General features: G+C 43.6%; 1 pseudogene; it reads right to left on the reverse strand.

The window, feature by feature from the left end:
• On the reverse strand, positions 1–27913 carry LOC139310007 (zinc finger protein 208-like; annotated as a pseudogene).

Consider the following 27913-nt stretch of genomic DNA (forward strand, 5'->3'; position numbering starts at 1 on the left):
TCACAACTGAAGAGATTTATATCTGCTATGGACTTTCTGGTGCATTTTTAGTTTTGATTTACTAGGAAAAGGTTTCTCGCACTCTGCACACTTGTATCTTTTGTGTTGACTTCTGGTGTGAGTGCAAAGAGTTGAAGGATGGGCAAAACATTTCTCACACTCCAGATATTAATATGGTTTTTTTCCACTGTGGATTCGTTGATCACCAAGAGAGTATCTTTTCGTGAAAAACATTGACCACATTCTGAGCACGTGTGAGGTTTCTCTCCTGTATGGATTCGGCTGTGACGTCTAAGGTTTGATGACATAGCAAATGCTCTCCCACAGTCCAAACATTTGTAGTTTTTTTCCCCTGTGTGAATTTTCACATGACTTCTAAGGGCTGATATGGAAATATAAAAGCTTCCACATTCATTACATTGATATGGCTTCTCCCCTGTGTGGATTTTCTTATGAATCTGAATATCTCTTCGTGCAAGAAAACCTTTCCCACACTCCCCACATTCATAGGGTTTCTCCTCTTTTGCCTCTTTTGGTGACTCCGAAGTTCAAAAGAATACACAAATCGTTTCTCACATTCTGGGCATTCATAGGATTCTCAACCAGCATATTCAACACCAACACTTTATCACTAAATAAACCACCAGATGCATCTTCATTCTACTCTCACCCCATTTTCTCCTCTCTAAATCTTCAGTTCTCCTCATTGATCAACAAAAGTCAACTGTTTCCCCGAAAATAAGACCCTGTCTTATATTTTTTGAACCCCAAAATAAGTGCTTGACCTTATTTTCAGGGAGGTCTTATTATTTTGGGATGTGTGGAGCAAGATGGGGCACCTCTTGCCGTCTTAACTGATTTCCAGCTCTGCGTTCAAATATTTTCGGGGAGGGTTTATTTTAGTGTATGCGCTCAAAAGCCTGATTGGGCTTATTATGAGGGGATGTCTTATTTTCGGGGAAACAGGGTAGTAAAAAATAACAAAAATACCTGGGTGCCTTGACTTAAAATGTATGACCCGAAATCCATTGGCGGTTATGGACATATAACACTTAAAGCCTGCAAAACATTATTTCTGCTCCCGATATCTCCTCTAGTGTAATCACTCTGGTGAGTTACTAATGCGGCTTTGGGAGCAAAAGATCCTCACACTCTTTGTGCACTTTTGCCTCGTTGTGTACTCTCTGATGTGATTTGAAGTGGTTTGGCTAGGAAAAGTGTTTTCCCCACACCAAACAATTGTAGCATTTCCTTTCTGTGACTATCTGAAGTTCCTAGTGAAAAGTATGGGGTGATTTTTTTGGGGGAAAAAAAGATTCCAACGTTGGTTACAATTGAAGGACTTTCTGGGGCATTTTTAGCTGTGATTTACAATGAAAGGTTTTCTCACACTGATCTATTGGATTTAATAAGGAAATGCTCCTTTTTTTCCCATGGATGTGTGAGTTTGGATGAAAGAGTTGTGCAAAAAGGCCCCGTAAGAGTTGAGGGGTCCTTGAGGCTCCCAGAGCTTAGTGGTTGGTTACTGCCCTGATGATGTTACGCAGTTCGGGTAATGAGATATCTCCAGGGAGACACCAAAGCTCAGAGACCATGAAGGACCCCTCATTTCCACCCTGAACTATTTCCTGGATTGATTTTAAGATTTATGGAATTTCTGGAGCTGAAGAAGGGGGGGGGATCCCAACCCATAGGAAGAGCAGCTCTGAGGGGAACTCCACCTCCCCTGAAGTTAGGGGCACCTCATCCCTTGTGCTAAAGTGGGATCCACTTCTGAGGAACCAGGTGTCCAGACCAAGAGGCTCTCAGTTGACCTTCCGTGTATCCCAGGACTGGACCTTCTTCCCAAAGAGCCTTAAATCCATAAAGAGAAAGAGGCTCCATTAGTCTTGAGGAGCATCCGGGTACCAGGCGCCTCTGGGAAACCAGGTGTCCGGATCAAGGGGCTCACAAGGGGTCCCGCCCTGTGCTTGGAGGGGACAGGGAGATGCCAGAAGCCCCCTGAAGTAGCCAATAGGAGTCAGGCAGATCTAAGATTCTGAGCACATCAACAGCAGAGTGCATGGACGGTAGAGCATGGCACCATCTGACGGCCATCTTGACTCCGTCCATGCTCTAAAAACACTTTTCCTCATTATTTTGAACAATACTTTTATTAAGGATTATATTTGCAGATCAAAAAAGAAACTCAATACAACTACGTACAGTATGTATGTATGTGTGTGTGTGTGTGTGTGTGTGTGTGTGTTTGAACATATGAAAAAGACAATGTAAAAAAAAGCCAAAAAAAGATCCATCCAAAAAAGATAGTAAGAAAAAGAAATTTTCCCTCTTCATCCTCAGCCAGAATATTCAACATCAACACTAAATAACCAACAAGATGCATCTTCATTCCACCCTTCACCTCATTTTCTGCTCTCTAAATCTTCATTTCTCCTTATTGATCAACAAAGGTCTAGTAAGAATTAACAAAAATACCCGGGTGCCTTGACTGGAACAATTTATGACCAGAAATCCATTCCCAGTTGTGGTCATAAGTCAAAGACTTCCTGTACTCTCCAAAATATTATATATATTCCCCCCCAGTCATATAACTTTTTTGTGTAATCACTCTGGTAAGTGACTAATGCAGCTTTGTGAACAAAACATCCTCAAACTCCCAACACTTACGTCCTTTTGCCTCATTGTGTACTCTCTGATGGGATTTGAAGTTTCTTCAGTAGAAAAAAAAACATTTTCCCCACATCAACATTTTTTAGGATTTCCCTTCTGTCCAGGGGTGGGTTCTAAATTTTTTTACTACCGGCTCTGTGGGCGTGGCTTATTTTGTGGGTGTGGCTTGGAGGTCATGTGACTAGGTGGGTGTGGCTAGCTGGTCAGAGTCATTTCTGGAAGGGCCTCACACTTACGACCAGTCCTCGCACTTACGGCCCGACTCATTTGTTTGCTTTTAACACTGATCAGCTATAGGATGGCCCTTTGAAGCCCCGCGGCAAGAGTTTAAACAGTTTTTTTCCCTCTAGTCATCAGCTGGGACTCAGGAGGCAGCAATAGACTGGGGGTGGGATCAAATAAAAGGTAAGAATAACGTGGGGGTGGGGTGGGAGGGTGGTTGGGGGAGAACTGGTTCGGTGATGTCATATCGTCACCGCTACCGGCTCGGCCGAACCGGACTAAACCAGGAGGAACCCACCACTGCTTCTGTCACCGTGTGATGTTTCTGGTGAATTATAAAATGTGATGTTTTAAAAAAAAAACATGTTTTCCACATTGTTCACAACTAAACAGGTTTATCTCTTTCTGGTGCATTTTTAACTTTGTTTTGCAATGAAATGGTTTCTCTCACTCATACAGCCACCAGCCCATTGTGGAGGAAGAGGAGGTGAGGAGCATTCTGAGAGCTGTGGACCCTAGGAAGGCTGCCGGTCTGACGGTATCTCTGACCGAGTGCTCAGAGACTGTTCTGATCAGTTGGCTGAAGTCTTTACCAGGATCTTCAATCGGTCTTTATCCTAGTCCACTATTCCATCTTGTTTGAAGGCTTCCACCATTGTTCCGCTGCCCAAGACGTTCCCTATCAATAACTTCAACCATTACAGAGCAGTGGCACTCACTCCTATCATCATGAAGTGTTTTGAGAAATTGATCTGCCGGCACATCATTTCTGGTCTTCCGCATACATTTGATAAAACACCAGTTTGCATACAGAAGAACTAGATCTACAGAGGATGCTATAGCCATCACTCGTCACGCTGCTCTGACTCATTTGGAACAGTGGTGGTGGTGGGGCTATGGGAGGAAGCTTTTTGTAGATTTTAGCTCTGCATTTAACACAATACTTCCACATAGACTAGTGCAGGGGTCAGCAACCCGCGGCTCTGGAGCCGCATGTGGCTCTTTCATCCCTCTGGTGCGGCTCCGTTGCTGGTCGGCTCCACAATTGATAGGGCTTTAGGTTAGGACAGGTAGAGGAAAAAGGACGCCGCGCTAGGAGACTCTTATGATGGGGGAACTGGACTTCCGGTCGGCTCCAGAATTGAACGAGGGCTTCTAGTTGGCTCTTTGAGTGTTTAAAGTTGCCGACCCCTGGACTAGTGCCTATTTATTTATTTATTTATTTATTTATTTATTTATTTATTTATTTAATTTCTATACCGCCCTTCTCCCGAAGGACTCAGGGCGGTGTACAGCCTGATTAAAAACACAAAGACAGACAAAATTTAAAAATAATTAAAATTATTAAATAATAGGCCCAATTTATAAAACCTCAAATATAAAATCCCATTTTTAAAAACCCAATTAAAATCTTTACCTTGATAGCCCAGCCTGGCGGAACAACAAGGTTTTGAGGGCACAGCGAAATACACGGAGATCAGAGATTTTACGAATTTCTGAGGGCAGCTCATTCCAAAGGGCAGGGGGCCTAAACTTATGGATCTTGGGCTTTCTTATTCAATCTGCCTTTGGATTATGGATTTCCTGTCTGGCCGCTCTCAGAGGGTCAGATTAGGTAATCATATCTCTTCAGCCTTTATTCTTAACACTGGTACAACACAGGGCTGCGTGTTGAGTCCCTTACCCTATACTCTTTATGTGCATGACTGCATTCCCACTCACGCTAGTAATACTATTACTAAATTTACAGATGTTACGACAGTGGTGGGACTCTTCTCCGGGAGGGATGAATCTGCCTATCGAGATGAGATGGACCGGTTGCTTTCGTGGTGTGGAGACAATAACGTGGACCTTAGCACCAATAAGACCCTGGAGCTTATATGTTGTAAATCAGAGGTCCAGGCTTTTGCTCTGTTCCAAGATGTCTTCCTTGGTTTCCCCGAGAGCTTTATTTTTATACAGTTTTACACAAGTAGATAAAAGGGAGGACAGCAACAGGGTTTGGATCAGTGGTGGGTTCCTCCCGGTTTGGTCCGGTTCGGCCGAGCCGGTAGTGGTGACAATATGATGTCACCGAACTGGTTCTCCCCCCCGCCCTCCCACCCCCCCCACATTATTCTTACCTTTTATTGTCACACCCCCAATCTATTGCTGCCTCCTGAGTCCCAGCTGATGGCTAGAGGAAAAAAAACTGTTTAAATTCTTGCCGCGGGGCTTCAAAGGGCCGCCCTATAGCCAGTGGTGGGATTCTGCCGGTTCTAGGGGGTTCAGCCCAACCGTTTGTTAAATTGCTGGCTTGCCCCACCCCTCCGCACCACTATTTATTGCCAATAAATAGTGGTGGGCAAGGGACGGGCGAGCCAGCAATTTAACAAATGGTTCGGTGTTTTTTTGTAATTTTATTGGCCCGCGGAGCTTCAGCATAGGCTAATTAGCCCTTGATTAGACCAGCTCCCGACTCTCAGCTGATTTGCTCTCAGCTGTTTTGCGGAGGGCTCTGCTGCTTGCTTGCAAAGAGTGCTGGAGCAATTTTTTTTCCCCTAGCTATGCTGAAAAACGAAACTGAAAGTAAAGCAGGCTGTTGGCTTTGCTGTTGCTGCAACGTTGGAAAATTAGGCAGGCAGATTTCTTTTCTTTTTCCTCACCAAAAAAGGTAGGTGCAAACAATGGGAAATTTAGGGAAAAAGAGGAGAGTTCAAGATTTTAAAACACAAAAGAAAAAAAGCTCTATTTAACTAGGGAATTGTAATAATTGAGATACTATTAATTGTATATTGTGTTGAAAGCAGAAATGGTTAAATTGTGGTTTGGAGGAATATATGGGGGAAATTATTTGGTTTATTATTATTGGTAAATATAATTAATTGATTTGTAAGAAATTGGATTGCATGGAAATAATTGGAATATTCATGTTCATATTGATTAATATACAAAAAAGGTAGTTATATAATTGATTTATATTAAAATGTTGAATTTATATTAAACAACTGTAATATTACATAATTAACCAATGTGAGGATGGATATAAAAATAGATGACAATGGGAAGGGGTATAATATAGAATAGAAGGGAAAAATTGAATTTGATTAAGATTAGAGATGAGGATGAAGGGTAATATTGGTTTTTTACAAAAATTGATGAGGAATAAATATGGCAAAAAGGGAATATAGAAATTTAATTGAAATGACTAAACACTGTTTAAATTTGTGAACCGGCCAAATAAAAATACATTGTATGTTTGTATGTGTGTTTCTAATTATTGTTATTTATTCATATTTGTTCTCTTTTATTCTTTAAAGTTTAACAATTCATTCTTTATCTTAATATCTTTATATTTGTTTGGGGTTGGCTTTCTTCCCTTTCATCTTTTTTATTGTACAGCAATCTTTCTCCTCAAACCTACCACCTCTCTCTTTTCTTTCCTTCTTACTTTCTCTTCCTCCCCCTCTTCTTTTCCTCCCTACTTCCTCTTCCTTTCTCCTTCTCCTCCTCTCTTCCTCCCTCTCTTACCCTCACTCCTACTCTAATTTCCCTTCCCTTCCTTCATCCCTCTCTATTGCTGTATCCTTTTATGCATATGAACTACTCAGAGGGCTGAAAAAGTTATTTCTGACTGGTCCTCGCACTTTTGACCAGTCCTCGAACTTACGACTGTCCTCACATTTTACGTTTTTGCCCTATCTTGTCACCATGGTGAAGAGAAGCAGTTGTGAAATGAGTGACACGGTTGTTAAGAATGCTACAATGGGCATAAATGATGACCAGTCATAAGTGCGAAGACCAGCCAAAAGTGCGAGGACCTGTCAGAAATCACTTTTTTCAGCCCTCTGGGTAGTCCTTTTGTGCACATGGACTACTCAGAGGGCTGAAAAAGTTATTTTTGACTGGTCCTCGCACTTTTGACCAGATCTCAAATTTACGACTATCCTCACATTTTACGTTTTTTGCCCTATCTTATCACCATGGTGAAGAGAAGCAGTTGTGAAATGAGTGACATGGTTGTTAAGAATGCTGCACGGGCATAAATGTGAGGATGGTCATAAGTGTGAAGACCAGTCAAAAGTGCGAGGACCTGTCAGAAATGACTTTTTTCAGCCCTCTGAGTAGTCCCTATACACATAGCCATGGCCACCCGGTCACATGACCAGCTAGCCACATCCACCCAGTCACATGACCTCCAAGCCATGCCCACAAAATAAGCCACGCCCACAGAACCGGTAGTAAAAAAATTTAGAACCCACCCCTGGTTCGGATTGGATAATTTATTCACCCCTGTCTCAAGATGCCATCCTCTGAAGGTACAATGAGATAATCCAGATCCGAACCAACAATGAGGCAAGCAGTCAAGATTCACAGAGTATGAGCTAAGGCAATATGCTCCTCTCAGCAGCCACCACGAACCTTGACCTATTTACCTACACTTATAGTGGACTATAGAAGGAATAGATCAGACATTCAGCCCTTGCTTATAAATGGAGGCCGAGTGGAGCAAGTGGCCAGTTTTAGGTTTCTGGGTGTTATCTTAAAAGAGGGCCTGACTTGGGGCGCTCACATTGCAGCATTGGTCAAAAGGGCCCAGCAGAGATTATACTACCTGAGACTTCTCAGGAAACAACAACTGAATGAAAAACTGCTGGTGACCTCCTACCACTGCACCATAGAGAGTATTTTAACTTACTGCACCTGTGTATGGTTTGCCAATTGCACAGTGGCAGATAGGACAGAGCTCCAGAGGGTCAACGTCGTTGCCCAGAGGATCATTGGTTGCCCCCTACCCTCTTTGGAAGAGCTTTATAGCTCCCGTTGCCTTAAGAAAGGTCAAAACATTCTTAGAGATCCACCTCATTCTGGGCACCCTTTTTTTTGAACTATTACCATCTGGCAGACGGTACAGGATAATAAAAACAAGGACAAATAGGCTGAAAAACAGTTTCTATCCCAGAGCAATAACTAGATTGAATTCTACTGTATAGTGCAATATTAATGCACTATACACTATGCAATATTAATACACTATAACCACCCACAGCCTCGCGACACCCCTCCTGTGCGAGCTGCACTGGCTCCCAGTGGTCTTCTGGGTGCGATTCAAGGTGTTGGTTACCACCTTTAAAGTGCTCCATGGCATAGGACCCGGGTACCTTCGAGACCGACTTCTGCCACCAACAGCCTCCCACCGGCCAGTTCGCTCTCACAGAGAGGGTCTCCTCAGGGTGCCGTCAGCCAAGTTATGTCGGCTGGCGACACCCAGGGGGAGGGCCTTCTCTGTGGGAGCCCCTGCCCTGTGGAATGAACTGCCCCCGGAAACGCGTAAGATCTCCGACCTCCGTGTATTTCGCTGTGCCCTCAAGACCCTGCTATTCCGCCAAGCTGGGCTATCAATGTAATGATTTTTAAATTGGGGGGTTTCAATCTGAGCCGAAATTATGTAATAATTTTAATTATTTTTAACTGATGTTTGTCTTTGTGTTTTTAATAGGCTGTACACCGCCCTGAGTCCTCCAGGAGAAGGGTGGTATAGAAATAAAATTATTTATTTATTTATTTATTTATTTATTTATTTAATGCAATATCAGGGGTTTTCAATTCAATTGTATAGAATGTGAAGGATGTGTGTTTGTGTTTTATTTTTATAATTATAATGTACACCAAACATGGCATCTAATTTTGTTGTACGAGGTGCAATGACAATAAACTAACCTAAACTCTGCACACTTGTAAGGCTACTCTCCTGTGTGACGTCTGGTGTGCTTGTGAAGTGATGAAGATTTGGCAAAACATTTCCCACATTCCAGACATTTATATGGTTTCTCTCCAGTGTGGATTCGCTGATGAATCAAAAGACAATCTTTCCGTGAAAAACATTTATTACACACTAACATTTATGGGCCTTCTCTCCTGTATGGATTCGGCTGTGACTTCTAAGGGAACCTGAATGGGAAAATGCTCTCCCACAGTCTAAACATTTGTAGTTTTTTTCCCCCGTGTGAATTTTCACATGACTTCTAAGGGCTGATGAGGTACGATAAAATTTTCCACAGTCGTTGCATTGATGTGGCTTCTCCCCCGTGTGGATTCTATGATGTCTCCAAAGGTCTCCCCTTTGTCTAAAATATTTTCCACATTCTATGCATCTATAGGGCTTCTCTCCTGTGTGGAGCTTCTGATGGCGTCCAAGGTTTTGTTTTTGGGCAAAGCACTTCCCACACTCCCCACATTTGAATGGCTTCTCCCCTGTGTGGATTCTCTCGTGACTCTGAAACTCTCTTGATGAAATAAAGCTTTTCCCACACTCCCTACATTGATAGGGTTTCTCCTCTTTGTGCCTCTTCTGGTGACTCCGAAGTTCAAAAGAATACACAAATTGTTTCTCACATTCTGGGCATTCATAGGGTCTCTCTCCAGTGTGACGTCTCTGATGTTGCACCAGGGTTGATTTTGAGGTAAAACATTTCCCACACTCGAGGCACTTTTCGTTTTTCTCCCCTGTGTGTGTTTTCCAATGATTCCGAAGGTCTGAACCCTTGAAGAAACATTTTCCACACTCAAAGCATTTGTGAGGTTTTATTCCTAAGTGAATCTTCTTATGGGACTGAAGATCTGACTTCTGAGAAAAGCTCTTCCCACATTCCCAACACTTGTAAGGTTTCTCCCCTGTGTGGATTCTCTCATGAATTCTGAGATAGAATTTTCTACAGAAAAAATTCCCACATTCCAGACATTGATAAGGTTTCTCTCCAGTGTGGATTTTCTGATGTCTCAGAAGCCAAGACTTTTGACCAAAGCATAAGCCACATTCCTCACATTTATAGGGTTTTAGTCTGGAGGAGCTTCTGAGACCTTTGGAGTCTTTTCCAGAGGATTTCTCACCCTCTGAACCTTCATTGGATCCACTTCCCACATGGACCTTCCTGTGGGTCAAAAGGACGGACCTGCGAGTAAAAGATTTCCCACACTCTGAGCATTCATGGGGTCTTCTATACTTTTTCGGAGTGCTGCTTGTTTCTGATGAGGGATCCAAGAGTTTCCCACCCTCCATGCTTTCTGCTGGCTGCTGAGTATGCCAAATTTTCACTATCTACTGACATTTGTCTTGCGGGTAAATCTTTGGTCACAGTTGTTTTCCTGCTGGAAAAAAAGAATACAAGAATTATATTTTCTTTTGAGAAACATACAGAATCACAAAATCCTTGATTTGGAAGGGACCTGGAAGGTCTTCCAGACTCACCTCCTCCTCCAAAATGGGACATGGGTCCCCAGTACACCCGAGACAAAATCTCCAGTTATTTTTGTCACCCCACATCTCTAGGAGGCAAACTCTTCTGCTGTTCATTGACACTTATCTTTTCCTCCTTGGTTCTTGTCTTATTACAAGGTGAAAAAGAAACTCTGAATGTAGAGGTAGTCCCCCACTTATGACTACAATTGGGACTGGAATCTCGGTCACTCAGTGAAGCAGTGGGTAGATGAGGGATCAGGTCTCGACAAGCATCATCCCAAACTCCTCTTTGCGGATATTAAGTGATCTGATGGGTTCTTAAGTGGAGGAAAGCCAAGCCAAGGGATGTAGGGGTGTCTCTGGGGTGGGGATGGTCCTGGAGACATGGAACAGTCCCCCCATGTTTTGAGGGTGCTGAAATAGGATGCAAAACTGCAGCCACTCCTGGAAGCCTGAGTCGCCCCAGTCCAGCCATGCAAAGAGCCCTGACTGACAGCAATGCTGGGGCTAGGCCTAAAGTGGAGGCCCTCACCACTTTCAACCAACTGCCACCGACCCCAGGACTGGACTTCAGCCCAGTGTCCCTACTGCCAGTGTGAAATGCGGCCTTACTGCCGACACCTTGGAGAATGGCAGTCTTGTTCAAAAAACATCTCAAAAGGCTTCAGGACCTCCTTTTATTCCAGAGATGGTGGGGGAGGGGCTTCCCATGCAAGGCCAACTCCTTTGTTAGTGAGATTTGGGGAGGGGCTTGCCAGGGGTTCAGCTCCAGCTTTTGTCCTTTTGTTCCCTTAAGGCAAGAGTCTGCAACCTTAAATACCCAAAGAGTCATTTGGACCCGTTTTCCACAGAAAAGAAAACACCGGGAGCCACAAAACCTGGGTGGGCGTGGCCAACTCGACATCACTCACTTCCACCAGTCACATGACTCCTCCTAGCCACGCCTACCCAGCCGGTCATTAGGGCAGAGAACCAGTTGTTAAAAAACACTGGGAACTACAAAATCCTTTTGACATCTCTCTCTCCCCCTCCCTCTCTCTGTATCTCTCTATGTCTCTCTCTCCCCCACTCTCTCTATATCTCCCTGTCTCTGCCCTGGGCCACTTCTCCATCCCCCACCGTTGCCCTTAACTTTTCAGGCCAGGCGAGGAGTGACTGGGAGGGGAGGGCGAGGAGTGGGGCCAGCCAGTGGTGGGATCACCTGACAGGGAGCCACAGCAGTGGGCCCAAAGAGCCGAATGTGGCTCCGGAGCTGCAGGTTGCTGACCCCTGCCTTAAGGACTTGGATCCTTTCCCTGAGGGAGATTTTCCTGGCTTTGTCCACCCTGCTTACATGCCTTGACCACTTTTAAGGATGGTGGCTTTGGCCTAATCTCACACATTCCTCCCCTTGACATTGGTTTATTTAGAATACCTTCCGTGGGAAGCCCCCTGTTCTAGAGAATGAAATATTTAGGGGAATGTTAAAAGAGATAGAATATTATATTTCCCCAAAGGAGAAATGGAGAGGCAACCTCAGACTTCCTGCATAGTAAAACAGCCTCGATTTTGTGCCCATTAAGAAATCCCAGCTAATCTATTCATAAAACATATTCAGCTCCTGGGTGATGGGATTAAAAAGGACAGGACTCGACCTGTAGGACATAATAGGATTAACGCCCCCTTCATGGATTACTGCCTTGTCATGGCGAAGGGGCTTGCGTAGCTCAAATGAAGCAATGAGCTATGCCATGCAGGGCCACCCAAGACAGACTGGTCATAGCAGGGAGCTCTGACAAAATGTGATCCACTGGAGAAGGAAATGGCAAGCCACTCCAGTGTCTTTGTCATGAAAACCCCATGGTCAGTACCAAAAGGAAAAAAGAGATGATGCTGGAAGATGAACCCCTCAGGTTGGAAGGTGTCTGATATGCTACTGGGGAAGAGCAGAGGCCTAGTACTAGTAGCGTCAGAAAGAGTGAAGCGACTGGGCCAAAGCCAAAAGGATGCTCAGCTGTGGATGCATCTGGTGGTGAAAGGAAAGTCCGATGCTGTAAAGATCTAGTCTCCATAGGAACCTGGGAGGTAAGATCCATGAATCAAGGCAAGCTGGACGTGGTCAAACAAAAGATGACAATAATAAATATCGACATCTTAGGAATCAGCGAACAGGAATGGGTGAATTTAATTCAGATGACCATCAGGTACACTACTGCGGGCAAGAATCCCTCAGAAGAAATGGAGTAGCCTTCATAGGCAATAAAAGAGTAGGAAAAGCAATACTGGGATACAATCCCCAAAATGACAGAATGATCTCAGTTCGGATCCAAGGCAAACCATTCAATATCACAGTAGTCCAAATCTATGCCCCAACCACTGTTGCTGAAGAGGATGAAATTGACCGGTTCCATGAAGGCCTACAGCACCTTATAGAATTAACACCAAAAAATGATGTCCTTATCATCATGGGGGATTGGAATGCTACAGTAGGAAGCCAAAAGATAACCAGAATAACAGGCAAGTTTGGCCTTGGAGTACAAAATGAAGCAGGGCACAGGCTGATAGAATTTCGACAAGGGAATACGATGGTCATAGCAAACACTCTTTTTCCAACAACCCAAGAGATGACTCTACACATGGACATCACCAGACGGTCAACACAGACATCATATTGACTATGTGCTCTGCAGCCAAATATGGAGAAGCTCTATCGCAGTGATGGCTAACCTTTTTGCCATCATGTGCCAAAAGTGGGGGGAGCCCTGGGGGTTTGTACGTGTGTGTGCTCACACCCATAATTCTATGCGCCCCGCCCCAGCACATGTATGTGTGACACACACACCCGCGCTTCCCTTGCTTTTGGCATGTGATGGCACGGCGGGCCCAGTAGACCCCTTTTTTTTGCCCTCCCCAGGCTCCAGAGCCTTTCTAGGAGCCTTGGGAGGGCGGAAATGACCTTCTCCACCTCCCTGGAGGCTCTCCAGAGGCCGGAAATGGTCTGTTTGGCGACTTCCAGTGGGCCCAGAAGGCCCGAAAATCAGCTGGCCGGGGCGCACATGTGTGCCAGAGCTGAGTTTGCGTGCCCACTGATATGGCGCCGCGTGTCACCTGTGGCACGCCTGCCATAGGTTCGCCATCATGGCTCTATACAGTCAGTAAAAACAAGAACAGGAGCTGACTGTGGCTCAGATCATGAGCTTTTCGTTGCAAAATTTAGGCTTAAATTGAAGAAAGTAGGGAAAAGCACTAGGCCACTCAGGTATGAGCTAAATCATATCCCTGATGAATATACAGCAGAAGTGACAAATAGGTTTAAGGAATTAGATCTGATAGAGTGCCTGAAAAACTATGGACGGAGGTTCGCAACATTGTACAAGAGGTAGCAATTAAAACCATCCCAAAGAAAAAGAAATGCAAGAAAGCAAAATGGCTGTCTGAGGAAGCTTTGCAAATAGTTGAGGAAAGAAGGGACGCGAAAGGCAAGGGAGAAAGAGAAAGATACACCCAACTGAATACAGAATTCCAGAGAATAGTTAGAAGAGATAAGAATACCTTCTTAAATGAACAGTGCAAAGAAATAGAAGAAAACAACAGAATAGGAAGGACTAGAGATCTCTTCAAGAAAATTGGAGATATGAGGGGAACGTTTCATGTAAAGATGGGCATGATAAAGGACCAAAATGGCAGGGACCTAACAGAGGCAGAAGAGATTAAGAAGAGGTGACAAAATTACACATAAGAACTATACAAGAACGAGCTTAACATCCCTGACAACCACGATGGGGAGGTCACTGACCTCGAGCCAGACATCCTAGAATGTGAAGTCAAATGGGCCTTAGGAAATCTGAGCAAAACCAAAGCTAGTGGAAGCAAGTGCTATACTCAATTTGCCAGCAAATTGGGAAAACTCAGCAGTGGCTGCAGGATTGGAAAAGGTCAGTTTACATTCCAATTCCAAAGAAAGGCAATGCCAAAGAATGTTCAAACTATTGCACCATTGCACTCATTTCACATGCTGGTAAAGTTATGCTTAAAATCCTACAAGCTAGGCTCCAGCAGTATGTGGCTCGAGAACGACCAGAAGTACAGGCAGGATTTCGAAGAGGCAGAGGAACTAGAGATCAAACATATGCTGGATCATAGAGAAAGCTAGGAAGTTCCAGAAAAACATCTACTTCTCCTTCATTGACTATGCTAAAGCCTTTTATTGTGTGGATCACAACAAATTGTGGCAAGTTCTTAAAGAGATGGGTGTACCAGACCATCTTATTATTATTATTATTTTAATTTGATTTATATGCCGCCCTTCTCCAGAGACTCAGGGCTGCTTACAAGGTGTTAAGCAATAGCCTTCATACTTTTGTATATAAGTCAGCTTATTGCCCCCACAAACTGGGTCCTCAATTTACCTACCTTTGAAAGGATGGAAGGCTGAGTCAACCTTAGCCTGGTGAGATTCGAACTTACAGTAATTGCAGACAGCTGGTGTTAATCACAATGCTATTAGTCTGCTGAGCCACCAGGCCCTTATTTGTCTCTTGAGAAACCTATATGCAAGTCAAGAAGCAACAGTGAGAAGCGGACAAGGAACCACTGTTTGGTTCAAAATTGGGAAAGGAGTCCGGTACTGTCAACCTGACTATTTAACTTATATGCAGAGCAAATCATGAGAAAGGCGGGGCTAGAGGAATCAAAAGTCGGAATTAAGATTGCTGGGAGAAATATCAACAACCTCAGATATGCAGACGATACCACTCTAATGGCAGAAAGCGAAGAGGAATTAAAGAGCCTCTCGATGTGGGTGAAGGAGGTGAGTGCAAAAGTTGGCTTGAAAATCAACATTACGAAAACTAAGATCATGGCATCCGGCCCTCTCAATTCCTGGCAAATAGATGGGGAAGAAATGGAGGTAGTGACAGATTTTACTTTCCTGGGCTCCAAGATCACCGCAGATGGGGACTGCTATGGCATACTAAAAAGCAGAGACATCACCCTGTCAACAAAAGTGTGTATACTCAAGGCTATGGTTTTCCCAGTTGCAATGTACGGCTGTGTTAGGGTGTGTGTAAAAAGTATTTGTTGCTTGTGCAACGAGCAGAGCAGAAACACACAGGGAAGGAGATAAACGTCCGGCTCGTGTGAGAAAAATACTTTTATAGATAACAAGCAGTCTCGGTGTAAATAAAACAGTCCAAGGTCATAAACAGTAATATCAGTCCAGTAAGTATCTTCCCTTACCAAAGCAAACAGACTTTAGTAACTCTTGGTATACAGTACCATATAACAGACGCAGTAAGCAACAGGATACAATCAGGTATCAATCCGGAAGAAGCAGGAAGAACAAACGCTTCTCTGTGCTGCTTATTTATGCACTGTAGCCTAATTACAGGGTTCAGCAAACCCTGATTACATGGTTCAGTTGTTTCTTAAAGAAACAGATATATTGCCTGACCAACAAGTTAGGAGTAAGCTGCAAGCTGAACCTAACAGGCTGTGAAAGTTGGACCATAAGAAAGGCTAAGCGCCAAAGAATGGAGGCCTTTGAACCCTGGTGCTGGAGAAGACTCCTGCAAGTCCCTTGGACTGCAAGGCGATCAAAGCAGTCAGTCCTAGAGGAGATCAACCTTGACTGCTCTTCAGAAGGCCAGATCCTGAAGAGGAAACGCAAATACTTTGGCCACCTAATGAGAAGGAAGGATTCACTGGAGAAGAGCCTAATGCTGGGAAAGATTGAGGGCAAAAGAAGAATGGGATGGATGGAGTCACTGAAGCAATCGGCGTGAGTTTAAATGGACTCCAGAGGATGGTAGAGGACAGGAAGGCCTGGAGGAACGTTGTCCATGGGGTCGCGATGGGTCGGACACGACTTTGCAACTAACAAGGAAAACATCCACCAAGAAGAAGCTGCCCCATCACAGCCTCTTCTGGGCAAAACAAGGAGAATATAAAGCTTAGACATTCTACCCATCTTTTTAAAGCAGAAGCAAAGGAAAGATTAGCCTAAAAACAGAGGATTTTTTTATTTTTCGCCTTTTAGACGAGGCTCCAAGAAAGTGGGTCTCTTCGGGTGTATGAAGAAAACAGGAGCTCCACTCAAATCATTGAAACCTTTTCTGTCTCCTAAACGCTCCCCTCCCCATTGCAACAAAGTCAGCCTGTGTTAAGACCAGGGTGGAAAAAGATCAATGATTTTTTTTAAAAAAAATCAAAAAAATAAGATTTTTTTAATTTAAATTGGATTTTTTTGATTTAAATCATTTTTTTTTATAATTTTTATCGAATTTATTTTAATAAAAAACTTTTGGGGTAAAAATCTTATCGTAAGATAGTTTTCTATTTAAGATACATAAATAATTTAGTTTATTCAGCATGAAATGGAGCTTAGTTATGCAGCAGGAGGCTGTATATTCTGCAACACTGGGACTATCGGTGAGTCAACAGTGGGTCAAAGGAGGAGCAGAGATGACAGTGGCTCTTTAAAAATTATGATTTAAATCGAGTTGATTTAAATCAAGCCTTTTTCCTAGTGATTTAAATCATGATTTAAATCAACTCGATTTAAATCAAATCCACCCTGGTTAAGACCACATGACAAATCTCACTAAAGGGATCAAAGCTCCGTTTATTCCATTTTTCCCACTGCACTTCAGGGGACCGGATGTCGAGAGGCTTCCTGGTTCCGACGGACCACAGAGAGACCTTCTGAAATAGAACCTCCCCAAATGCTCCTTCCCGGATCCACCCTCGGGGAGCCTTGGGCCTGGCAAGGAGGGGGCCAGATCCAGCCCGGGGACGGAACCCCCTTTGCCCACCTGGAGGGAAGGGAGGGATCCGCTCCTTGCAGGCAACGCCAGAGCCGGATCTCCCCAAGGAAGACCTTGAAAGCCGAAGAGAGGGATCCGCAGCTCCCTTCCTTCCTGGCGGGGAGGAGAATCTGGCAAAAGGGGCGGCCTGGAGGCCGGAGGGAAAGCAGCCCCACCTGCCGGGAAGCGAGATCCAGGAGCCTCTCCCGAGGAATCCAGCGCCGATCCTCGCTGGGGAAACGGGAATCGCGGAGGAAATCCGAGATCCAGCCAGTGGGGGGGGGAGAGGCGGGGGCGGGGCTTCTGCTCTTCTCTCGGGGTCTGGCTCCGCCCTGCAGCCCCCGCCCCTTGGCCAACTCCTCACCCCCCCAGCCAGAATCACGTGCTCCGAAACTTCTGTTCCAGCGATGTCGAGGGTTCCTCTGCCCATGGGAAGAGTGTCTCTCTCTCTCTCTCTCTCTCTCTGCACGTTGGAAGCAGGGCTGCCCCTCCTGCTCCCAGCGTGTATGATGTACTTCTATGAGGTCAGACACAGAGAAACCCTTTTTAGGGTTTTTCTCTTGTAGGAAGTCTGCTCAAAGTGCCAGTAAACCAGCAGCGATCTTCAGTTCCTTTTTTTGGACTTTTTGGGGTGTTCCTTCCTAACTGGAAAATAAATATTTATTTTTTTACCCCCAGGAACTTTTCATTCAGATATCATCAGATCTTACATTGATCTCTAATAGTCACTGGTGCAGGGTTTACATCAGAGGTCTTCAAACTTGACAGCTTTAAGACTTTGTGGACTTCAACTCCCAGAATTCTCCAGCCAGCTATGCTGGCTGGAGAATTCTGGGAGTTGAAGTCCACAAAGTCTTAAAGCTGCCAAGTTTGAAGACCTCTGGTTTACATGATGACCCTCCATCGTGAGAGTTTAAATTGAGTGGGGGTCTCTGAGCATAGGTGGGTCTTCTCACATTCCTTTGTTTCCTAATCACCAGAACCCCCCCCCCCAGACAGGAGAGAGTTTGGGGGAGCAGCTCAGATCTCCTGCTTGTTCCCATAGAGGTGTTAGAAGAAATATCCTTCTGGCTTCGGCTCCAAGTGGGGAAAAAGACACTGGAAACATGGAGACTGCTTGGAAAGATGGTTTAATGGTGGACAGGATCACATGGCTTGAGTTCCTGAACAGAAAAGGGGCCGAGATGCAGCGAGTCCCCCGGTTTTATGCCCTCTCTGGCTTTGAACTTCCTGGGGCCCAGAAAGAGTATCCTGATTGGTTGTCAGGCTCCCAGGGGGTGGGGGTCTTAGCTAGCCTTGCTGGGTGATGTAATCTTCCCAGGTGCCCTGTGGTGAGTTTCTGTTGCTAGATGGGTCCTATTGTGTTGCAGATGATGGTCCATTGACAAAGATTGAGTTTCTGCCTCTGGCCCATTGACAAAGGGTGGTGGGGGCAAGAAGGTGGGAGCTGCTTCGTCTTTAAAATATGCTTCTCCATTTCTCATCCAGGGAAACATAATATTCTGCCTTTTTAATATTTCCTAAAATATTTCATTCTTCTAGGAAAGGGGTGGGTGCTAACTTCCTACATTGCACAGCACATTTTCAACATGCACAGCACAATTGCCACATACTCAGGGGCACAAGTCCATCACACAGGCACCCCTGACTTTTCATAATCAATGCTGCCCTGTGTGCTGGGTCTGTGACACCAATACCTTCACAGATACAGCCATTCCTTGATTATAATATATGATACAGCAGGTTTTATTATGCCTTACGTATTGCAGGTAATTTCATATTAATGCTGGACCTAACCCAGGTTTCCTGAGATACTTAGGGCTCAGGGAACTGGATCAGGGCGTAGCCTCAATAGCATGAAGGTATTGTGGGAAACGAAAATATAGCCTATTGATCAGGGGTGAAATGCTCCCGGTTCGGACTGGATCGCCCGATCCGGGAGCGATGAAGGTGGGTGGTTCGGAGAACTGGTAGCAAAAATCCCTACCCACCCCCCCATGCCCAGCTGAGCCGCACAATCATCAGAGGCTTTTTTTTTTTACTTTTAAAAACATTTTTTCTACAACCTCTTCAGCCAAAAAAATGCTTTTAAAAATAAAAATAAAAAAGCCTCTTATGATCGCACGGCTCAGCTGGGATCGTCAAAGGCTTTTAAAAGAAAAAAAAACCCCTTTTTTTTGTTTTAAATGCCTCTGACGATCCCAGCTGAGTTGCCTGATCAGCAGAGGCTTCTTAAAAAAGCCTCTGCCGATCAGGCAACTCAGCTGGGATCGTCAGAGCTTTGAAAGCATTTTTTTACCACCTCTTCGCCCGAAGAGGTTGTACAAAAAATGGTTTTAAAAGTTAAAAAAAAAAAAAATTGGCCACGCCCATCCAGTCACATTACACCCCCCCCCAAAGCCACATCCACAGAACCGGTAGTAACAAATTTTAGATTTCACCACTGCTATTGATCTATTGGATTTAATAAGGAAATGCTCCTTTTTTACCCATGGATGTGTGAGTTTGGATGAAAGAGTTGTGCAAAAAGGCCCCGTAAGAGTTGAGGGGTCCTTGAGGCTCCCAGAGCTTGGTGGTTGGTTGCTGCCCTGATGATGTTACCCAGTTCGGGTAATGAGATGCCTCCAGGGAGACACCAAAGCTCAGAGACCATGAAGGACCCCTCATTTCCACCCTGAGCTATTTCCTGGATTGATTTTAAGATTTATGGAATTTCTGGAGCTGAAGAAGAGGGGGGGGGATCCCAACCCATAGGAAGAGCAGCTCCGAGGGGAACTCCACCTCCCCTGAAGTTAGGGGCACCTCATCCCTTGTGCTAAAGTGGGATCCACTTCTGAGGAACCAGTTGTCCAGACCAAGAGGCTCTCAGTTGACCTTCTGTGTATCCCAGGACTGGACCTTCTTCCCAAGGAGCCTTAAATCCATAAAGAGAAAGAGGCTCCATTAGTCTTGAGGAGCATCCGGGTACCAGGCGCCTCTGGGGAACCAGGTGTCCGGATCAAGGGGCTCACAGGGGGTCCCGCCCTGTGCTTGCAGGAGGCAGGGAGATGCCAGAACCCTCCTGAAATAGCCAATAGGAGTGGGGCAGATCCCAGCTTCTGAGCACATCAGCAACTACGTCATAAAGGACATTCCTAGGGGAAGAAGAGGGAAAACTTCCAACCTAAACCAGCTGGTAAACATTATGCTGCTTTGGTCTGGGGAGGACATGCCAGTTTATGGAGGACAAAGGAGAAAATTAACCAGGGTGGATAAAAATCAATGATTCTTTTAAAAAAAATAAAAAAAATCAGATTTTTTAAATTTAAATCGGATTTTTTTGATTTTTATCGAATTTATTTTAATAAAAAACTTTTGGGGTAAAAATCTATCGTAAGATAGTTTTCTATTTAAGATACAGAAATAATTTAGTTTATTCAGCATGAAATGGAGCTTAGTTATGTAGCATGAGGCTGTATATTCTGCAACACTGGGACTATCGGTGAGTCAACAGTGGGTCAAAGGAGTAGCAGAGATGACAGCTGCTCTTTAAAAATTATGATTTAAATCGAGTTGATTTAAATCAAGCCTTTTTCCTAGTGATTTAAATCATGATTTAAATTGTGATTTAAATCAACTCAATTTAAATCAAATCCACCCTGGAATTAACCAAGCAAGGAGTTAAGGCAGGTCTCCATTAGTGCGATTCATGAATCCCACCCAAAAACTGCATTCAGTTCACATGATTTGACGTGTTATTTGTATGGAAAATAGGTTAATTGGGTTGGGGGAAAAGGCAAGAAAAATATTTGTAATATAACATGATATATGAACAATAATGAAACCTCACAGTAAAAGACTATACTTGAAAGTACTTAAAATTTAAGTTCAATGGTAATTTAAGATTACTTGACTACGAAAAACATTTTCCCCACACCAAACAATTGTAGGATTTCTCTTCTGTCACTGTGTGAAATTCAAGATGAATGGCAAGGTGTGACTTTTGGAAAAAAAACTGTTTCCCTGCATTGTTGACAACTGAAAAGATTTATCTCTGCTACGGACTTTCTGGTGCATTTTTAGCTGGGATTTTACAATGAAAAGTGTTCACTCTGCACACTTGTGAGGCCATGATGTTGGATGTGAGTGTGAAGTGCTGAAGGACGGATGAAACATTTTCCACTCTCTAGGCATTTGTTTTTTCTCCAGTGTGGATTTGCTGATGCTTCAAAAGAGACCTTTTTTGACAAAAGCTTTTATCGCACTCTGAGCATTTATGGGGCTTCTCTCCTGTATGGATTCGGCTGTGGTTTCTGAGGAGAAATGACCGAGCAAATGCTCTCCCACACTCTAAACATTTGTAATTTTTTTCACCTGTGTGAATTTTTATATGATCTCTAAGGGCTGATGTGCTACTATAAAATCTCCTGCATTTGTTGCATTGATATGGCTTCTCCCCTGTGTGGATTTTCTGATGGGCCCAAAGGTTTCCCTTATAAGCAAAAGATTTTCCACATTCTATGCATCTGTATGGCTTCTCTCCTGTGTGGATCTTCTGATGGACTCCAAGGTTTTGTTTTTGGGAGAAGCACTTCCCGCACTCCCCACATTTGAATGGCTTCTCCCCTGTGTGGATTCTCTTGTGACTCTGAACCTCGCTTTGTGTAAGAAAACCTTTCCCACACTCCCCACATTGATAGGGTTTCTCCTCTTGGTGCCTCTTCTGGTGTCTCCGAAGTTCAGAAGAATCCACAAATCGTTTCTCACATTCTGGACATTCATAGGGTCTCTCTCCAGTGTGAAGTCTCTGATGTCGCACCAGATTTGATTTCAAGATAAAACATTTCCCACATTTGAGGCACTTTTCATTTTTCTCGCCTCTGTGTGTTTTCTCATGATTATGAAGATAGACACTCAGGGTGAAACATTTTCCACACTCAAAGCATTTGTAAGATTTGATTCCTGCATGAATCTTCTCATGGACCCAAAGACTTGACTTCTGAGAAAAGCTCTTCCCACATTCCCAACACTTGTAAGGTTTCTCCTCTGTGTGAATCCTTTTGTGGTCTCTGAGAGTGGCTTCTTTACGGAAAATTTTCCCACATTCCAGACATTGATAAGGTTTCTCTCCAGTGTGGATTTTCTGATGTCTCCAAAGTCCTCCTGTATAAGCAAAAGATTTCCCACATTCTATGCATCTGTATGGCTTCACTCCTGTATGGACCCTCTGATGGATTCCAAGGTTTTTTTTTCGGGAAAAGCATTTCCCGCACTCCACACATTTGAATGGCTTCTCCCCTGTGTGGATTCTTTCATGAATCTGGACCTCACTTTGTGCAAGAAAGCCTTTCCCACACTCCCCACATTTATAGGGTTTCTCCACTGTGTGCCTCTTCTGGTGTCTCCGAAGTTCAGAAGAAGCCACAAATGTTTTCCCACATTCTGGGCATTTATAGGGTCTCTCTCCAGTGTGAAGTCTCTGATGTCGCACCAGATTTGATTTACAAGTGAAACATTTCCCACATTTGAGGCACTTCTCGTTTTTCTCCCCTCTGTGTGTTTTCTCATGATTGTGAAGATAGACACTCAGGGTGAAACATTTTCCACACGCAAAGCATTTGTGAGATTTTATTCCTGCATGAATCTTCTCATGGACCCGTAGACTTGCCTTCTGAGAAAAGCTCTTCCCACATTCCCAACACTTGTAAGGTTTCTCCCCTGTGGGAATCCTCTTGTGGTCTCTGAGCCTGGCTTTTTTAGGGAAGAATTTCCCACATTCCAGATATTGATAAGGTTTCTCTCTAGTGTGGATTTTCTGATGTCTAAGAAGTCCTGACTTTTGAGCAAAGCGTAAATCACATTCCTCACATTTATAGGGGTTTAATCTGGGGGGCCTTCTGAGATCTTTGGCGTCTTTTCCAGAAGATTTCTCACCTTCAAAGTCTTGATTGGATCCACTTCCCACATGGACCTTCCTGTGGGTCAAAAGGAGGGACTGGAGAGCAAAGGATTTCCCACACACTGAGCATTCGTGGGATTGTTTCTGGTTTTTCGGAGTGCTGCTTGTGTCTGACGGGGGATTCAAAAGTTTCCCACACTCCATGTGTTCTGGCAGCTGCTGCCATGTGCCAATTTCCTACTATCTGTTGATAGTTGACTTGCAGGTAAATCTTTGATGACAGTTGCTTCCTGCTGTAGGAAGGAAAGAGAAACAGAGAATTTCCTTTTCAGAAATGTAGAGACTCATGGAATAGAAATCATAGACTTACAATGTCAACATTATACAAAGAAAACCTCTATAAAATGTTTTATAGATGGCATTATTCACCTGCAAGGTTAGCAAACATGTATAAAAACAGGTCTGTTAAATATTGGAAGTGCAATCAGATACCAGGCTCCTATTACCATATGTGGTGGACATGTCCCAAAGCAAAAAAAATACTGGAAGAAAATACGCACATGGCTGGAAAATATCACAAGACAATACATGAGACATTTTTGTTGGGCATACATCCAGGAAACTATAATAAGGGTAACACATATTTCATTTTACATATCCTAACAGCAGCTAGGATTGTGTATGCCCAATGTTGGAAAAACCCAGAAACCCCTGCAGATGATATTATCATCAAAAAAATTCTGGAGTGTGCAGAGATGGACAGGATAACCCCCAAAAATTAAAAGGAAAAGAAGGATTCAGACCCACAAACCGGGTCCTCATTTTACCCACCTTAAAAAGGATGGAAGGCTGAGTCGACCTTGAGCCTGGTGAGAATTGAACTCGCAGTAATGATCAATAATGATCATTTTCCAAAACAAGTGAGATTCTAATCCCAATTGTAATCGTGAATCGAGGACTACCGACAGGCAACGCAAAAGGTTAAGGCGTCGCAGAAGCAAAAGAGGAGGAAGAGTGTTGAGCTTAGCGTAAGCAACTCGTTTCTTTTCCCCTTTTCTTGCTTTTTCTGATTTTTCGACTTAATAAACTCCATCCCATCATGGCTAATTCATCCTGGCTTCCTCGTGACACTTTTCCTCTCCCTGCATGGATCCGTTTCACGGCTCAGTCTCTTCCTCTTGGGAAGGCCACGCAGCTCTCCTTCGTGCTGTTTCTTTGTTGTTTAAATTTATTTGCCACCCATCTCACCGAGGGCCTACTCCAGGGGACTTATGACTGCTGCTACCGACGGCCTCCCATCGACCTGTGCGCTCCCACAGAGAGGGCCTCCTCGGGGTGCCATCAGCCAAACAATGTAGGCTGGTGACCCCCAGGGGGAGGGCCTTCTCTGTGGGGGCACCTACCCTCTGGAATCAGCTGCCCCCAGAGATAAAGAGAATCCAAGACCTCGGTGCCCTTAAAACCTTCTTTTTCCAGCAAGCCGGGCTGGCCTAACACTTTTTAAAATGTTTTTAATTGTTTGTTATTGTTTTTAATCATGGGGCCAAATTTATATATATCTTTTTAATTGCATTTTAATGTTTGTAGTTTATGCTTTTACTTGGCTGTTCCCCGCCCTGAGTCCTCAGGGAGAAGGGCGGTATACAAATTTAAAAATAAATAAATAAAAATAAATAAATAAATGAAAGTAAAAATGGAGAAATGACTATAGGTGTAAACATAACAGTATCAAAAGAGCCTTTTTTTTTTTTTTAAATTTGATTTATATGCCGCCCTTCTCCGAAGACTCAGGGCGGCTTACAATGTGCTCAGCAACCAGCCTTGGTGGCGCAGCAGACTAAAGTGCTGTTAACTAGCACCAGCTGCCTGCAATTACTGCAAATTCGAATCTCACCAGGCTCAAGGTTGACTCAGCCTTCCATCCTTCCGAGGTAGGTAAAATGAGGACCCGGATTGTGGGGGCAATAAGCTGACTTTGTATAAAAAAGAACACCGCTTGGGGGGGGGGCAAAAGCCCTACTAAGCAGGTATATACAAAAGTATGAAGGCTATTGCTTAACGCATTTTAAGCCGCCCTGAGTCTCCGGAGGAGGGCGGCATATAAATTGAACTAATAAATAAATAAAATAATGAAATGATAAATAATGGGATAAAAAAAATGATGGTATAATAGTGTCAAATTAAAAATGAACAGCGGGTGGGTGAAGCAGGGAGTGCAGGGGGTGTTTGCTCTCAGTCTAGTAGCCCCCTCCAATGTGATGCTCCATCATTTCTTTTGTGGTTAACACAATACCGTCCATGTTGGCCCCACCTCCTCCCTACCTGCCCCATCATAATCTATAAATGACCTGGAAGAAGGAGGGGAAAAAAATAAGATTATCTGTTGAGGACACAAATCAGTGGAGATAGAATCATGATTCAAGAAGATCTTGATGGACCAAAATGGAAGAAACCAGCAGGATGAAGTCCAACAGGGACCTATGCATAGTTGTGAGTAGGAAAACTCAAAGGAAGACAAGTGAGATCAGAAAAGGGATCCTCTTTCCTGCTCTTTTTGGAGGCTGCAGGGCCACCAAGATTCCAGGCTTCCTGGGATCCAATGCTACTTGGGCAGCCATTTTAAAATCACGCAAGGCAACTTTTTGGCCATCAAAACAGCTTGTTCTACCAGCTGCTCACAAGACCAGCCTCAAATTTTCCTTAAGAGTTCCTGCTTTTTAAAACATCTACCAAGAAGGGGCTGCCACAATGATAGAGGTAAGTGAAAGGTCTTCCAAATTAAAAATTATAAGAGGAAGTAGCTTCAAGAGGAAATAGCTAGCTTGAAGGTAAAACAAAGCAAACTGAAAAACAGGAAAGAGAATAAAAGGAATAAGAGGAAAGACTATTGTTGTTCTATTGTTGTTGTTCTATTGTTGTTCGAACTATTGTTCGAAGAATGCATAAAATAACCAGGAACTGATAGAAAGTCCCTTGTGCCTTTTTGCACTTCCACCAAATCGGGCTATTTTTAGGTTGTATTTTTGCCAATCTGGTTGGAGACATATGCCACCGATAAAACATTTTCAGTTGGTTTTCCTTGTACGCCGTTGCTTTCGTTAAATTTAGGTTTATCATTTATGGTGGACGTGCCTGGCAGCAAAGAAATTTTGGTCTAACATCAAAAAATGGTTGGAACAAATAACAAAAACACAGATTGAAAAAGAACCAGAAACATTTCTATTAGGAATCTTTAACAAATCATACCCTAAGGATATCAAATATCTCACAATTCACATATTAACTGCTGCAAGAATAACCTACGCAAAAAATTGGAAGCAAGAAAAAATACCAAGTGAAACAGAAGTAATAGGGAAAATTTTAGAATGCGCTGAAATGGAGAATTACCAAAGAATTACAAGAAAGAGAAGAATCAGACTATTATAAAATATGGAATAATTGGTATAATTGGTTAAAAATCAGAAATATACAAAAAATATAGGGGAAATATTACCGATTTAAATATATATATATATAATAAAAAATGTTATTAGATTAAGGAGAGGTGAAGGAATATACCATAAGTAGAATTGTAGAACGTCACTCTGAAAAAATGCTTAAGAAGAAATTACACTCTTTTTGTGTATATGTTGTATAAATGTTTGTTGTGTATATGTTACGTATGTCTTTTTTTAATATTTATATTCAATAAAAACTACTTTAAAAAAAAAATAACCAGGAACTGGAAAACAAGTTAAAAGAGAATGCTCCATAAACTATTGAATATTGACCCACTTTGCATAGATTGTCTGCTCATTTAAATGCACATGTAATATATATGATTTAGCATGTTTGGGGAGGGAAGCAGGAAATATGTAGAAGGCAAGTCAGAGAGAATGTAACCTCATAGTATCTCAGCCAATGGGGAACGAGGAGGGATGGGCGGCCAGTGTAGGGAATTTATAAAGATCTTGATTTGAGATGGTGAACTTTGGAGAGAATCAAACTTTGAAAGCTTTTCCTTGTTTACTGTAATAAACCAAGCAGAAGGCCTTCATTGCCTCTTGGCTGGTTATTGATCAGGCAAGTTTGCCACTTGTTGCAGAGTAAAGTAGCCAGGAGGACATCACAGACCCAAAGCTACTTTGGACAGGCATTTTAAAATCATGCAAGGCAACCTTCTGGCCATCAGCCTTGGTAGTACAGTGGTCTAAGGCACCCTGTTATTAAGCTGGTTATTAAGACCAGCTGCCTGCAATTACTGCAGGTTCGAATCTCGCCAAGGCTCAAGGTTGACTCAGCCTTCCATCCTTTCTAAGGTAGGTAAATTGAGGACCCAGTTATGGGGGCAATAAGCTGACTTTGTATAAATATACAAAAGGATGAAGGCTATTGCTGAGCACATTGTAAGCCGCCCTGAGTCTCTGGAGAAGGGCGGCATATAAATCAAATTAAAAAAAAAAAATCAGCTTCTTCTAGGAGCTGCTCACAAGACCAGCCTCAAAATTTCCTTAGAGTTTGTGGTTTCTAAAACATCCACCAAGGAGCATCTGCCACATCGCAGCCTCTTCTTGGGCAAAACAAGGAAAATACAAAGCTTATAAATTCTACCCAGATTTTGAAAGAAAAAGCAAAGTAAAGATTAGCATAAAAATAAAGATTATTTTAGACCCTTTTAGACGGAGCTCAAAGCAAGAGGAACTCTTGGAGGTGGGGGGGGGGGGTGAAGAAAACATGAGCCCCGTTCAAACCATTTAAACCTTTTCTATCTCCCAAACGCTCCCCTCCCCATTGCAATGAAACCAGTCCGTGTTAAATCCACATGGCATCTCTCAAAAAAACCACTTAAAAGCTCCCGTTTACTCCATTTTTCCAACTGCGCTGGATGTTGAGAGGCTTCTTGGTCAAACGGACCACAGAGAGACCTTCTGAAAACAACCTCCCCAAAAACTCCTTCCCGGATTCATCCGGATCCCCCACCCCCTGCACCCGGGGAGCCTTGGCCGGGCGAGGAGGCGGAAGATCCAGCTCCTTTTGCTCCCCTGGAGGGAATGGACTGGAGGGATCCGTTACCTCCAGAGGGATCCGTTACCGCCAGAGCCGGATCTCCCCGAGGAAAACCCTGCAAACCGAAGAGTGGGATCCGCAGCTGCCTTCCTC

The sequence above is a fragment of the Pituophis catenifer genome, unplaced genomic scaffold, assembly GCF_029215685.1.
Source record: "Pituophis catenifer annectens isolate HBS135680 unplaced genomic scaffold, rPitCat1.0.hap2 SCAF_2, whole genome shotgun sequence".
In the NCBI taxonomy this organism is placed as follows: domain Eukaryota; kingdom Metazoa; phylum Chordata; class Lepidosauria; order Squamata; family Colubridae; genus Pituophis; species Pituophis catenifer.